This window comes from Rhinolophus hipposideros, assembly GCF_964194185.1.
Source record: "Rhinolophus hipposideros genome assembly, chromosome: 9".
Classification (NCBI taxonomy): domain Eukaryota; kingdom Metazoa; phylum Chordata; class Mammalia; order Chiroptera; family Rhinolophidae; genus Rhinolophus; species Rhinolophus hipposideros.
The window spans coordinates 70,435,388-70,449,219 of NC_138055.1; the positions used below are offsets into that span (position 1 = coordinate 70,435,388).

The window sequence follows — 13,832 nt, forward strand, 5'->3', positions numbered from 1 at the left end:
TGATGTAATACAGAATTGTACACCTGAAATCTATGTAATTTCACTAACAATTGTCACCCCAATAAATTTTTAAAAAATCAATATTCATTGAAAAAAAAAGATTTGTTAGGCAGGAAAAAAGTAGTGGTTTAGACTAGGGATAATGATCTCCCTCGGTTAAAGAAAGATACTTCTGAGTATTCAACACAATTCCTAAGATTGCAAGGTTCTCCAGTCTGGTTAGTGGGAAGAGGCAATGGGCCTAGTGCTGTGTGAGCATTAAGTATATGCCGTCTTATTCTTTTAAGTAATTCATTTCCTGATCTTGGGTATGTTCCACATCTGTATGTGCTGATCAATTCCCTGCTAAATACTCAAGACAATCCTGTGAACATCTTTGGAGCTCTGCCTCTGTGCAGGTGTCTCCTTTCTGGTACTTTTTATGGCATGCATATTCTCTCAAGGCAGTAAGCTATGGCAGTATAGGTCTCACCTTGTTGGTTTCCATCCTCTCAGGGTTCACTGGTCTTTGTTGCCTGATGTCATGTCTCTTGACAACTGCTTTTTCATATATGTATTTTATTTTTATTGATTCAAGTAGGAAGACAAATTGAGTCCTGTTACTCCATCTTTACCAAAAGCAGAAGTGCTAAGTATTCATCATAGGCACCTCTGTCTATAAACTACGCCTCAATGTCTATTAGTGTCAGAAGATGATACATACCGATGTGTTAACAAGTAAACCTTGAAATCACGCAAGCTAGTTTTTTTCATTTTTTATTTTTATTTTTTATTGATATATAATATTGTATTAGTTTAAAACGTACAACATAATTATTTGATATGTGCATAAATTGCAAAATGATTATAAGTTTAGTTAAGGTCTATAACCTAACATAGTTACTAATTTTTTTCTTATGATGAGAACTCTTAAGATCTAATAATCTCTTAGCAACATTCAAATATACAGTACAATATGGTTAACTATACTCACCATACTGTACTTTAGAGCCATAAACCTTGTTTATCTTATAACCGGAAGTTTCTACATTTTGACCACCTTCATCCCTTTTACCCACCACCCACCTCCAGCATCGGGCAACCATCAATCTCTTCTCTGCATCTACGAATTTGATTTATTATGTTTTCACATATAAGTGACATCATATATTTGTCTCTCACTATCTGACTTATTTCACTCACCATATTTCTTCAAACAACATGGGTTTAGAATATAACTCACACCACTTTCCACATCACCTCTTCTCCAGGCCCTGCTTGGGCTGTTTACATCTTGGTTCCTTCATGCCCACACATGTCCTTCAGAGTCACCACTGAGAAAGCGAGAGGGCTGCACAGGAGTTTCTATGATCAGAACTACAGGTGATGTATGTCACTCCCATCCTTATCCCTCTGGCCAGAATTAGTCTGATGGCACTAGCATGCTTGCATGAACTGGCTCCACCACAGACTGCTTTGATGCTCACCAAATACTGTTTTATACTTTTCCTTCCATATGTAGAACAACCCAATATCCTGCCCAGCCACTAAGTCTAATATCACTATGTGGTTTGCAACATTCTCTTCAACAAGGTTGGTTGTGGGTACTCTTGGCCATGTGACTGTGTCTATCTATCCTGCACATAAACAATGTTCAGTGTTAGCACAAAGACAAGAGAATCAAAACAAACACTTGCACTCAGAAAGTAGAAGAATGGGAGTCACACAGCAATAATGGGTTCAGAGCAATCTGGAAATATTTAGATAGATACTATGAAGATCTGCTATCCTGAGGGTCAGAAAAGTTCTTTGATAAGAGGTGGTGGGAGTTCCCTTGTCCTTTGTTTCCTGTGGTCCCTATCTTCTCCCTCTAAAATGTTCCTCCTTATCCATCATCTTCTGTGGTCCAATTTGAATTGGCCAATAGGAAATAGGCCTCTATGAGGGCTGCATAGCCTTCTCAGATTTCTTTCTGCTCACAGAAGTTTAAGGTACAAGGGTCAGTTAAACTATACAACACTCAAAAACTTTTTTTGCGATAGGTTTACAATATCTTTGGGACTACATCTCTCTCAAAAAACTTGAAGGTCTTTAAGCTATTTGCCTCCAATCAGTTCCAAGTATCAATACCAACACATAAAGTACAGTTTGGAAATATTTTCAAGTCTTTCTTTGCTTTCTCACCCTGGTGCGTTTTTGTTTTGTTTTGTTTTGTTTTGTTTTTAAATCTTAATGCCAGTTATCTTGAAACATGAGTTTTGGGGAAATGGGTACACCTTTAACCTGTTCCATTTGTTAAGGCACTTTTTAGTCAATCAAAATTATTTTCTTGGGATCCCATACTTCATCTCCTCTTTGCTCTGAGCATTTTTAATTACATGAAAATTTTATGACATTCATTTCTCAAAGCCTTCTTAAAATCTTCTATCTTATTGTATGTTATACAGAAGCAGTTTCTTTTCCATTTCACAAAAGCCCCACATTTCTTGTTTCTCTTATTTTTTATTGACATATAATATTGTATTAGTCTAAAATGTACAACATAATGATTTGATATATGCATAAATTGCATATTTTTTATTTTATTTCTGCTTGCAAATTAGCCAGTTTTCTACTTTAGTAAAATCTTTTTGAAACCACATTACAAGCAACAAGCACCATGAATGTTCTGTTTTCCAATCTCTGATTTAACCTTCAAGACCAATGGACTCCTTGTCTGCCTCCTAAGATACAGATCACATTTTTTCAGATCTTTTAACCCTGAACCACATGGATTGCCATCATTCTGCCTCTCACATAAGTTTCTTCACTGCTTGCCATCTGTTAAACACGTGGTTTAGACAAGTTTACCAGTAACATTTGTGGCTTAGAGGAAGAATAAACATGGAAGCCCACATACAGTCTCACGGTTTGCTCAGTAATTAAATCTTGATTGAGTAAAGAATATGTGGCTTAAGGATTTCATCTAACTTGTTAGGATGGATTTGGATTTGATCAGAATAATTTTGCTCATTTTCATTCATGTTATCAGTAATTAAATTATCATTTTTTTGAAAAATAATCAAAACTATTAAAATTAAAAGGCAAAGTTATAATGGGTGAATATCAATTTTAGATATTTTAAATATTTTTAATTTTTTAGAAAATATAATTAAGTCTTCTTCTATGTTTTTATAAACATTCAATTATTTACCATTGTAGCGTTCATACTCATTCCGTAGGCAAAGTAAAGAATGGATGTCATGCTTCATAGGGCAACACAAAAATCTACTTTAATCCCTACCTAATGGCAATGGAAACTGTTACCATTGCAAAGTGTCACCCTTATCACCAAAATGGGAACAATGAGAAGTGAGGAAGCAGATCCTGAGTAGTAATGATAAACAGTATTATGTTATGTAAGTACATTGTTGTCCTGCTGAAAGATTTGACAAGTTGATCTGTGCTCTTGCCTCAGAGCTTCCACAGTTCAAAACTATCCTAGAGTCTGAACCAGTGTCTGTCTCCAATGTCAACAGCAACAATATTCACAAACCTATTTACCATTTATAGATGCTGCATGTTTTACAACCATGTGACAAAAGATGTAGACATTCAGTGTTATGGGTTACAATGAACCCATGCTAAGGTTAGAATGAGGGGAATCTTTTGTTTTATAATAAATTGTGTGCATGTGTGTGTCTGTGTGTGTATCATTAATGGCCTATAAAATCAGTGCCCAGAGCACTGCCTAGTTCTCAGGGCAGTATGAGTTTAGATTTTTATTATGGTTGCATCTCATTTCTAGCAATAAGTTTTATAAAAGTCTAGGCTAGACCGTGGTATGAAATAAACCTTAAAATCTCAGTGATTTAACTAAACAAAGTTTAATTTCTTGTACAGGTTATAGAAAAGGTTAAAATTCAACCTCTCTTGCTAGAATGAGTGGGAGCCCCCAACCTCAGCTAGTTCATTGACGGGCAATATAATGAGAGCTCCCAATTTATTCATTGGCTAATTGATTTACCAATGTGAAGAATAAGAGAATATCTACTGATTCTCCTGCCATTCTAAAGTAACAGGGTTAGCATCTTTTAACTTTCTTCTCATTTCTTCCCTACTTTTGTGGAATTAATGACATTTATATTCAAATTGCTGTCCTTAATTGCAAATGTTTGCTATGCAGGAGGTAAATAATAAAAAGACAAACAAATTTTAAGATAAGTGTTGTCAAAGTTGTGGAGAAATTGTAACCATTGTACACTGTCGTTGGGAATGTAAAATTAGGACGCAGCTGTGGAAAACAGTACGGAGATTACTCAAGTCACTAAAAATGTAGCTACCATATGATCCAGAAATCCTACTTCTATCTATACATCCAAAAATATTTAAATCAGGATTTTGAAGAGATATCTGTGCTACCATGTTCATTGCAGCATTGTTTACGACAGCCCAGGTATAAAAACAACCCAAGGGTCTATCCACAGATGAATGGATAAAAAAAATGTGGTATGTACATAGAATGGAATATCATTCAGACTTAAGAAAGAAGAAAATCCTGCCATTTGTGACAACATGGAAGAACCTTCAGGACATTCATTATGCTAAGTGAAATAAGCCAGTCACAGAAGGACAAATACTGCATTATTCCACTTATTTGAAGTATCTAAAATAGTGAAATTCATACAAGCAGAGAATACAGCAGTAGTTGCCAGGGGCTCCAGGGTGGGGAGAGACAGGAAATTGGGAAATTATTATTCAAAGAGTATAAGGTTTGATTTATGTTAGAGGAATAAGTTCTAGAGATCTGCCATGTAGCATAGTCCTATACTTCACAATACGATACGGTGTCCTTTTTGTGAAGGTAACTCTCATATTAAGTGTTCTTACCACAAACACCAACAAAACCAAGGGGACACAAGGAAACTCTGGTTACATCTGTTACCTTGATTGTGGTGTTAGTATCATGGGTGTTTGCATAGGTCCAAACTCATCAAACTGTACACGTTAAATATGTATCATTCTTTCTATATATTAAATCTCAATAAATCTATTTTTTAAAGTATTGTTTTGTTATTTGAATTATTTCTTATAGTCCTTTCAGGAATTTGGAACATTAGCTACTGTACTATTGTTATTGTTCAACATCATTCTTTCTATATGATCCACATATGGTATAAATTCTTCAACAGCATATTGGCACATCCAATATCCTCCACCCCTCAATCACATGCACAACACACTGCTTCTTCCATGGCACCACTAGAAGCATCATGATTTTATGACCATACTCTTAAAAAGATAACATGGGCAACTCTCCATCTAAGTTGATAATTTATAATTATCTTTGTTTTTAGTTTATGTTTTAAAGAATTTCTTAGTGGGTGTTCATCTTCCTCCTTGTGTAGAGGAGCTTCAGTTATACAGATGGAACTGATAATACGAGGGCTTGTGCTTCTAGAATGTACTGGACTTAGGCTAGGCGTAAGACAGGTGATCGAGCTTTTAAATATTTATGTCTATAAACATGTCACATTCTTCTATTTACAAGTTATGGAAGAATATTACTCAATAATATTCCCTGGGGTCAGAGAATTAATAGGAGTTAGTTTTGGGTGATAGCATTGCCAGATATAAGGGGTCATTAAAATATTTTTTCTAGAAAGATTTTTAATTACGTTGTTCAGTCAGGAAAAAAAATGAACTTTAATTATTAAGTCCTTGAGAATTCTAAAACGCAAATATATGCTATTCGTTATATACACATCTAGATAATTATAATTTGTACAAATTATGTGTTTGAGCAGGTTTCAGGTATATGTTTTGAATGCATTCAATACCTTAGCCATCGCATACTAATTCCTACTCTTTCACATCTATAGAGTTTACCATTTGGATAGTAAGACTAGGTCTTAATTGTAATGATGGAATCATTTTCTTTTATACCACACTTCACACAGGGATGACTTGGTACAAGCTACATTGGAACCATGTTTTAATTAAGTTTCTGATTATTTTTTCCTTTCAAAGCAAAGGATTTTCCCAATGATTTAGGCAAAAGACTAGGATTCTAACAACCTTAAGGAGGTAAAGTTTTCTAGAGTCTATAGCTAAGTTGATTTATGTTGGAGAAAGGAATAAATTGCATAAGAGCTATAGCTGTGATTACAGTAAGTGAAAAGGCCTGGCTTGAAAAATTTGTTGTTTGTTGTTGATTTCTTGTATGCTTGGTTCCAGAATTATATCTGTCTTCCAGTAACTAAGAAAAATGGCGGTTCTGTCTTTACGGTATGTTATCTGTTCTAACTACACATAATTTCTGGTGCAGGGTGGTATATGAGAACTCATCGCTCAGTCTGTTCATTTTCTAGAACAGTAAATTATGAACCATCCTCTGGGAGCTACTGAAGTCTCTCTTGGCTACTGTAATCAAACTTATTGGTACAACTATTTTTGTAGTTTGAAGGAAAGTAAGAGATTAAAATGTCAAAAAACAAAAAAGAATACAGGAAATTACCCAATGAAATAAGTAGTATGAATTTCAATCTGCAATTTTAAATTGGACTAAAATTGCATTTCTTTGTTTATATCAATTTCAGTGTAATTTGCAGTCCTCGCCTTAACAGGAGATTAAAAATGGGATCTTTAATATTTGGAGACTACTCTGCCCCCATTATTATACACAAAACCTGGGGTCTTTGTTCCAAAAGACAGAAGAAGCATATTTAAGAATCAAGTCAATAATCATCATTCTTTCCAAACTAGTCATCATTGGGATGCAAAGATGCTGCCCGTCCAGGTGGTCTACTGCTCCCATGGTGGTCCTATGGCACAGAAATTTTGGAGGCTGAGAAAACCATGTTAGAAATCCTAACTTCCTAGAATGCTGTCCTTCAATGCCCTGTGATATCTTGCTGTATGTTCAAGGTTCTGATTCTGGTAGTAGCTTTTATGTTTATCTTCTTAAGCTTTTCACCATGCCAAATTCTAGAGGCAAGGAATTATAGGGAGACTATCTACCTGTTGGTAATGTGTTCTTTGGAGTTCTGGAAATAAGAATGGGAAATGCAATGACCAAACTCTTAAAGAAACATATGCCCAAGAAGATGGAGCAAATCCATTTGCCCTATCTTTCCTTTTAAGTACTGTGAAAAATCTTGTATAGTATATTTTTAAAAAGCAAACATAAAAAGACTTTTAAAGTGGGAGAGAAGGAAGCAGACAGATCAACTAGCGTCTACGAAGCTCAAGGAGTGACACAAGGTGAGTTCTCCGGATTTCCTGTTTGACTCTTGTACATCCTGGACTAGGTACTAAACAAGTCTGAATCCTGAAATGTCAACAAATGCAGAAAATAAAATCCTCAAGAAAAGCCTGCTTTCTCTTGCCAGAGAACCAGGAAAGTGGCAACCTAGTAAGGCAGACACCATTTTTCACAATCACCATCCTAGTCTGGATAAAAAACACAGGAAAAAACAACAACTCTCCCAACATTTTCAGCAAAGGCCAAGGGAAGAGCCTCGACTACCAGCCTGGCCTGACACTAATGAAGGACCACTCTCACCTCCTCTCCACCAGTGTTCTGTCAGAGGAGGCTAAGTGAAGAGGCTTCTAGCCCCGACCAGGCAGTAACAAGGTACCCCGCCTGCCCTGACAGTGTGGAGTCAGAGCATGGAGCCTGGACTTTCACTACCATCCAGCAGTAATAAAGGTGGTCCTCACAACAGCCCTTTCCCCAGGGTGTCAGTGAAGGCCATGTGACGACTTCCAGCCCCATCTCAAAGTAATGGGGTATGCCCTTCTCTACTGTGGTGTCGACACAGGCCAAGTAGGGAGCTTAGATTTTCACCCCCAGCTGGTGAGAACAAGGCATTGCCTCTCCCTGTGGGATAAAGTCAGCAGAATCATATGGGAGCCTGGATGTCCATCTCCTTCCAGTGGTAAGCAGTATCCTTCTCACAGTGAGGTTAAATAAGAGTGAGTGGGGAGCCTGGACTTTCACCCGCCAACCAGTTATACATGGCTTTCCCCCCAATTGGATGAGTGTCAGGGAAGACCTATGAAAGCAGGGGGATTAAATAAGGTCTAGAGTCTCATAATATAAACCTGAAAATGTTAAGGATACAATAAAAAATCACTCATCATACCAAGAACCAGGAAATATCAACGTGAGTGAGAAAAAGACAACAGATGCTAACACCAGGGGACACTGATGCTAGAAGTACCTGACAAGGATTTAAAAGTGGGCGTCACAAAAGTGCTTCAAAGAGTCATTACAAAAATGCTTAAAACAAACAAAGAAATGGAAAGTCTCAGCATGGAAATGGAAGCTATAAAGAAGATTCAAATGGAAATTATACAATGAAAAATATAGTAAAAATTTAAAACTTATAGTATTGGATCAATAGCAGAATGAATATGAAAAAGGATAAAAATCAGTGAAATTGGAAATAGAACAATGGAAATTACAAATCTGACCAGCAGAGAGAAAATGGACTGAAAAAAATGAACAGAACATCAGTGACCTATGTGATAATAACAAAGTATTTAACATTCATGCCGTTGGAGCTCCAGAAGGAATGGAGAAAGATGGAGAGGAGGAGAAAAATACTTTAAGAAATAGTGGATAAGACCTTCCAAAATTTGGATAAAAACATAAGCAGTAAATCTGAGTGAAGACCAAATATGCCCAAAGAAATTCATGCCAAGATACATCATAATCATACTTCAGAAAACGTAAGACAAGGAGAAAGAAAATCTTAAAAGCAGCTGGAAAAAAACAACACATTGCCTATAGGAGAACAACAATTTCAATGTCATCAAATTTTTCATCCAAATCCATAGGTGCCAGAGAAAGTGGCACAACATTTTCAATTTCAATTTCAATGACAATTTCAAAGAAGAGTCATTTAAAAATTCTACCCAGAGAAAATATCTTTAGGAATGAAGGTGAAATTAAGACATACTCAGATTCAAGAACTAAGACAATTTGTCATAAGCAGACCTACTCTAAAAAAAAAAAAGTAGCTAAGGAAAGATTATCAAACAGTAAGATAATAATAAAACAAAGACTCTTGGAACTTCAAGAATGAAGAAACAAAAAGGCAAGAGTATAATAAACTATTCTTCTCTTATGTTTTCCAAATTATGTTTGAGAGTTGAAGCAAAAATTATAACATTATCTGATGTGGTTCTTAATGTATGCAGATATTTAAGACATATATTTAAGACAATAATATTATTGGTAGAGTGAATGATAAAGGGACCTAAATGAAAGTACAGTGGCCCCCCTTTATCTGTGGGAGATACATTCCAAGACCCCCAGAGGATGCCTAAAACCACGGATAGTACCGCACCCGATATATTGAAATTGTGGATAGTACAGAACCACAAATGATTACACACACACACACACACACACACACACACACACACACACACACATTTTCTGTTCAGGCCTATCACCCACATTTTTTTTTTTCAGATTTAAGACTTCTATTTCTTTTCAAGCAAGCCTGTATGGTTGTCACTCATTGTTCCCCTTCCTGTCCCCAAGGCCCCTACCGTTTACAATAAGAAGAAACACTCTATAGCAGAGGTGTCCAAACTGTAGCCTGCAGGCCAACTGCGGCCCACAATCCATTTTTTATTGGCCCACAGCAAATTCCAAAAATATATTTAGTTTACTTAAATAAACCAGGTGAGGGAATACGTATTTCACCTCGAGTGAGTGGCCCGGCTGTTTGTGTATTTTACCTCATATGGTCCTTGGTGAAAAATGTTGAAAAAAGTTTGGACACCCTTGCTCTATAGCTTACAGAGTGCCTAAGTTTTGGTGGCTGACTTGTAATGAGTCAGAGTGCGGGCAGAAGGGTCAGTGGCCTTAATCCACCTGGGCATTCAGTAATGGGTCAGCCAGTCAGCTCGATCTGGGTAATCGTGTTCAAATATTTGACGGTAGTAATAGCCTTCTTCAGTTTTAGGTTGTATTGAAGGGAAATTCTTTGACTGCAGTTGCCATCATTGCATCACTAACCTGATGTTCATATATTCCTGTAATATCCTAAACCAGGAATTCCTAAGTGAGGTTACGCCATTATTGAAGACTTCTTTGGGTCAGCAGAGACTCTCTTTAGGTAACAGATTGGAGTCTTCAAATGTCTCTCCCAGAAGATGTTTTTCTATCCCATTCTTGGGATTTCTCAGGTCTAGTGGCGGAGAAAGTAATAGGCATAAAATCAATGGTCTAGGAATGGGACTGTCAATTCAAGGCCATGGACAGCAGTAGTTCGAGCTTCACGGAGAACATCAAACAAATGGAGTTCCTTTAGAAGGCTTTCACTCTCTTCCTCAGCTTTTTCAGGAGAAGGAGCCTTATGAAAATATATGTATCCCTGAGTTAGTTCATCTGAACCTTCTCCAGAGAATATCACCACACTATCGGTGCTCTTCCTAATGTACGTGGAAATTAAATACATGCCTACTGAAGCACACACTGTTGTACTGTCATAAGAAGTTTCCAAGGAAAATATGCCTTCATCCAGGACCTGAATACTCTCCTTAGAGTTAAAGAGGACTTCATGGTTCACTCCCAGTATAATTTGCCACCTTTCTAGCAGCTAGTGAATCAAGACTATCTTCCACGCCAATTGCAAATGTCTGGAGAGAGTACTATACTTGGGCCTCTTTGAGCTGCTTCAACAGGATTGCAGCAAACAAACTGGAATCCAAACCCCCTGATAAAAGGCAGCCAATCCTTCTGTCTGTCATCAAATGTTTCTTAATGGCATTGTCAAAAAACATCCAGAGGTTGCTCTTCACAGTTGCTAGCTCAAAACCTGGAAACACTTTCTCCACACTGTCCCAGAAGGCATGCAGAGGCTCTTCTCTGTAGTGATGGTATTTAACCATTTCCACCAATGCAACCTTGCCGTTTGGCTTTAAATCCAAAACTTCATAGTGGCCAGGGGAAAAGGGCTCCATTTTTTAAAATGGAACTGTGGAGAGCTTTAAGTTAAGAAAACCATTAGCTTCTAAAGACACGGCCAACAATCCATCTTCCGTCATGGCTTTAAACAGACGTCTGACTCCATAGGTATCTCTGCCCAGGAACACTTTCTTATTGGCTGTACCCAGTAAAATACATGCAAATACACCATCTAATATATAAACCGTTTGCTCAATTCCTCCTTTGTCATAAAGATGAAGGATTATCTCACTATCCACTTTGGTCTGATACTCGAATTCAAAATGGTGGTGCCGCTTTTGGTGGTTGTAGATTTCGTTATTGTAACAGACACAAATAAAGATATTTCTTCACTCAAATTGGCTGCATTCCAAACTGCGGGTCCACCACCGCCAACTGGTGGAATCTAAAGCAGCAGTTGGTGTATCCACTGACATTCTCAAAATGGAATGCATCTGGACCCCTGTGTGCAAACTTCATAGCACTCAGAAACTGAACAAAAAGGCAGTCATCGCTGCCAAAGAGGGCCCAAATGCCACACATGGTTCAATGGAACTACAGCCCTTCTGGGCAGGAGCAAATTGGGTGAGCAGATGAGCAACTGTCACAGAGCCGGTCTGCGGACTGCAGGAGGAGAGGGACCACCCACAAATTTAATACCATTTCCATCTTAACTAAGTATTTATTGCACACTGCGGCCATAACCTCTGCAATTTGAGGTGTGGAGAAAATCAGCACAAACTTCTAATTTCTCATTCACAGTTTCACAGATAAAAGACTCATTTTTACCAACCTCAGCATACAATTTTTTTTTCTTTCCTTATTAAAAACTTTCATATTTTCACTTAAAGGAAGAATTATATGGCTTTCCTTTGACATATCCAACTTTGAAACATCACTACTCTTGCACTTTGGTGCCATTATGAAGTTTTAAAAAAAGGGTTACTTGAATAAAATACTGTCACAGTCAATCTGATAACCAAGATGTCTGCTAAGTGACTAACGGGCCAATAGCATATACTGTATAGATATGCTGCACAAAAACCTGAGTCACGTCTTGGCAGGACAAAGCGGGATGACATAAAATTTAATCAAGCTACTCAGAATGCCATGCCATTTAAAACTTATGAATTGTTTATTTCTGGAATTTTCCATTTAATATTTTTGGACCAAGTTTTACTGCAGGTAACTAAAACAGTGAAAGCAAAATCACACATAAAGGAGGACTATTATGATATTTCTACACATCATGCAAACTAGTAAAACGCTGATGTTGGATTGTGATTAGTTACATATATTATGTAATACCTATAGCAGCCATTAAAACATCTATATAAAAATATATACCTAAAAAACACTATGGACAAATCAAAGCAAAATTCTAAATAATGAACAAGTAACTCACAGGAAGGCAGGTCAGTGAAACAGGAATGAAAAATTAAATGAAAGATTAAATGAAATCAATGAAATCATAGGGTCATACTCTAACTTATCAAAAAGTACATGAAATGTAAATAGTATAAATACAACAATTTTAAAACAGAGATTGGCAGAATGGATTAAAACAAACAAACAAATATTAGCCAACAATATGCTATGACCAAGAAACTCACTTCAAATATAATGATATAGGTAGTTTAAAGTAAAAGGATGGAGAAAAACACATCATACAAACATTAATCAAAAGAAAGCAGAAGTGGATTTATTAATATCAGATGAAATAGAATTCAGAGCAAAGAAAATACTACAGACAGAGAAAGGCATTACATAATGATAAACTGATCAATCTATCACAAAGAAATTGTATCAAAATTTTGAATTCCCCAAATAACACACATTTAAATTACAGGAAAGAAAGCCAGTATAACTTTAAAAAGAAATAGAAAAGTCCTCAACTACATTTGGAAATTTCAATACACTTCTCTCAATAATCAGACAGAAACTCAGTAAGGATAAAGAGAACTTAATATTATTAACTAACTAGGATCTCATTGATATTTATAGACCACTCCATTCAACAACTAGAGAATACACATTTTTATAAAGTGCCTATTGAACATTAACCAAGATTGACTGTATCCTGAACTATAAAATAAAAACTCAACCAATTAAACAGAATTGAAATTATATAGATTATGTTCTCAGAACACAATGATATCAAAACAGTTATATACAGCAAAAGATGGCAGGAAACTTTTTAAGTACTTGGAAGTTAAACACACCTGTAAATAATACATGAGTCAAAGAGGAATTCTCAAGGAAAATTTAAATATATATGTAACATATTATATATAATATATATAACACATAATATAATATGTATAATATATAATATGTGTGTATATATATATACACATATATACATATATATAATGCAATATATTAAAACCTACTCAGTGCACTAAAGGAAGTGCTGAGAGGGAAATGTGTAGCCCTAAGTGGTTATATTAAAAAAGAGGAAAGCTCTTAAATGGATAATCTAAACTCTACCTATAGAAACAGGAGAAAAAATAAAATAAATGCAGACGAAAAACAATAATGAGGCAGATAAGACAACAAATCAATGAAGTTGCAAACAGAAAAAAGGATATAAAAATCAATAAAATAAAAAGTTGATTCTTTGAGAGGACCACTATAAAAACAGTGGCACAATTTACCAATACCAGGAATGAATCTGGGATATAATTATAGACCTTGCACACATATACTATGGACAACTCTACACACATTTGACATCTGTAAGCAAAAAGAAATTGCCCTTTGACCTCAACTTTATACCTTATACAAAAATTAACACAAAAGGAATCACATATAAAAGTTTTATAGTTTTAGATTTTTGCATTTAATATTTAAATATTTAATATTTATATGCAAAAATATAAAACTATAAAACTTTTAAAAGAAAAAG

The 13,832-nt window shown here is 35.9% G+C and overlaps 1 protein-coding gene and 1 pseudogene across 2 annotated transcripts in view; one reads left to right on the forward strand and one right to left on the reverse strand.

Moving 5' to 3' along the window:
* The window catches only part of LOC308501925 (GLIPR1-like protein 1), a gene marked incomplete at both ends in the record, with an annotated part of 32,741 nt that overhangs the window by 7,751 nt on the left and 11,158 nt on the right, over window positions 1-13,832 (forward strand). The gene's annotated exons all lie outside the window — the stretch shown is intronic.
* Window positions 9,784-11,467, reverse strand: LOC308502566 (asparagine synthetase [glutamine-hydrolyzing]-like; annotated as a pseudogene). Its single transcript has one exon. The product of its transcript is annotated as an asparagine synthetase [glutamine-hydrolyzing]-like (transcript).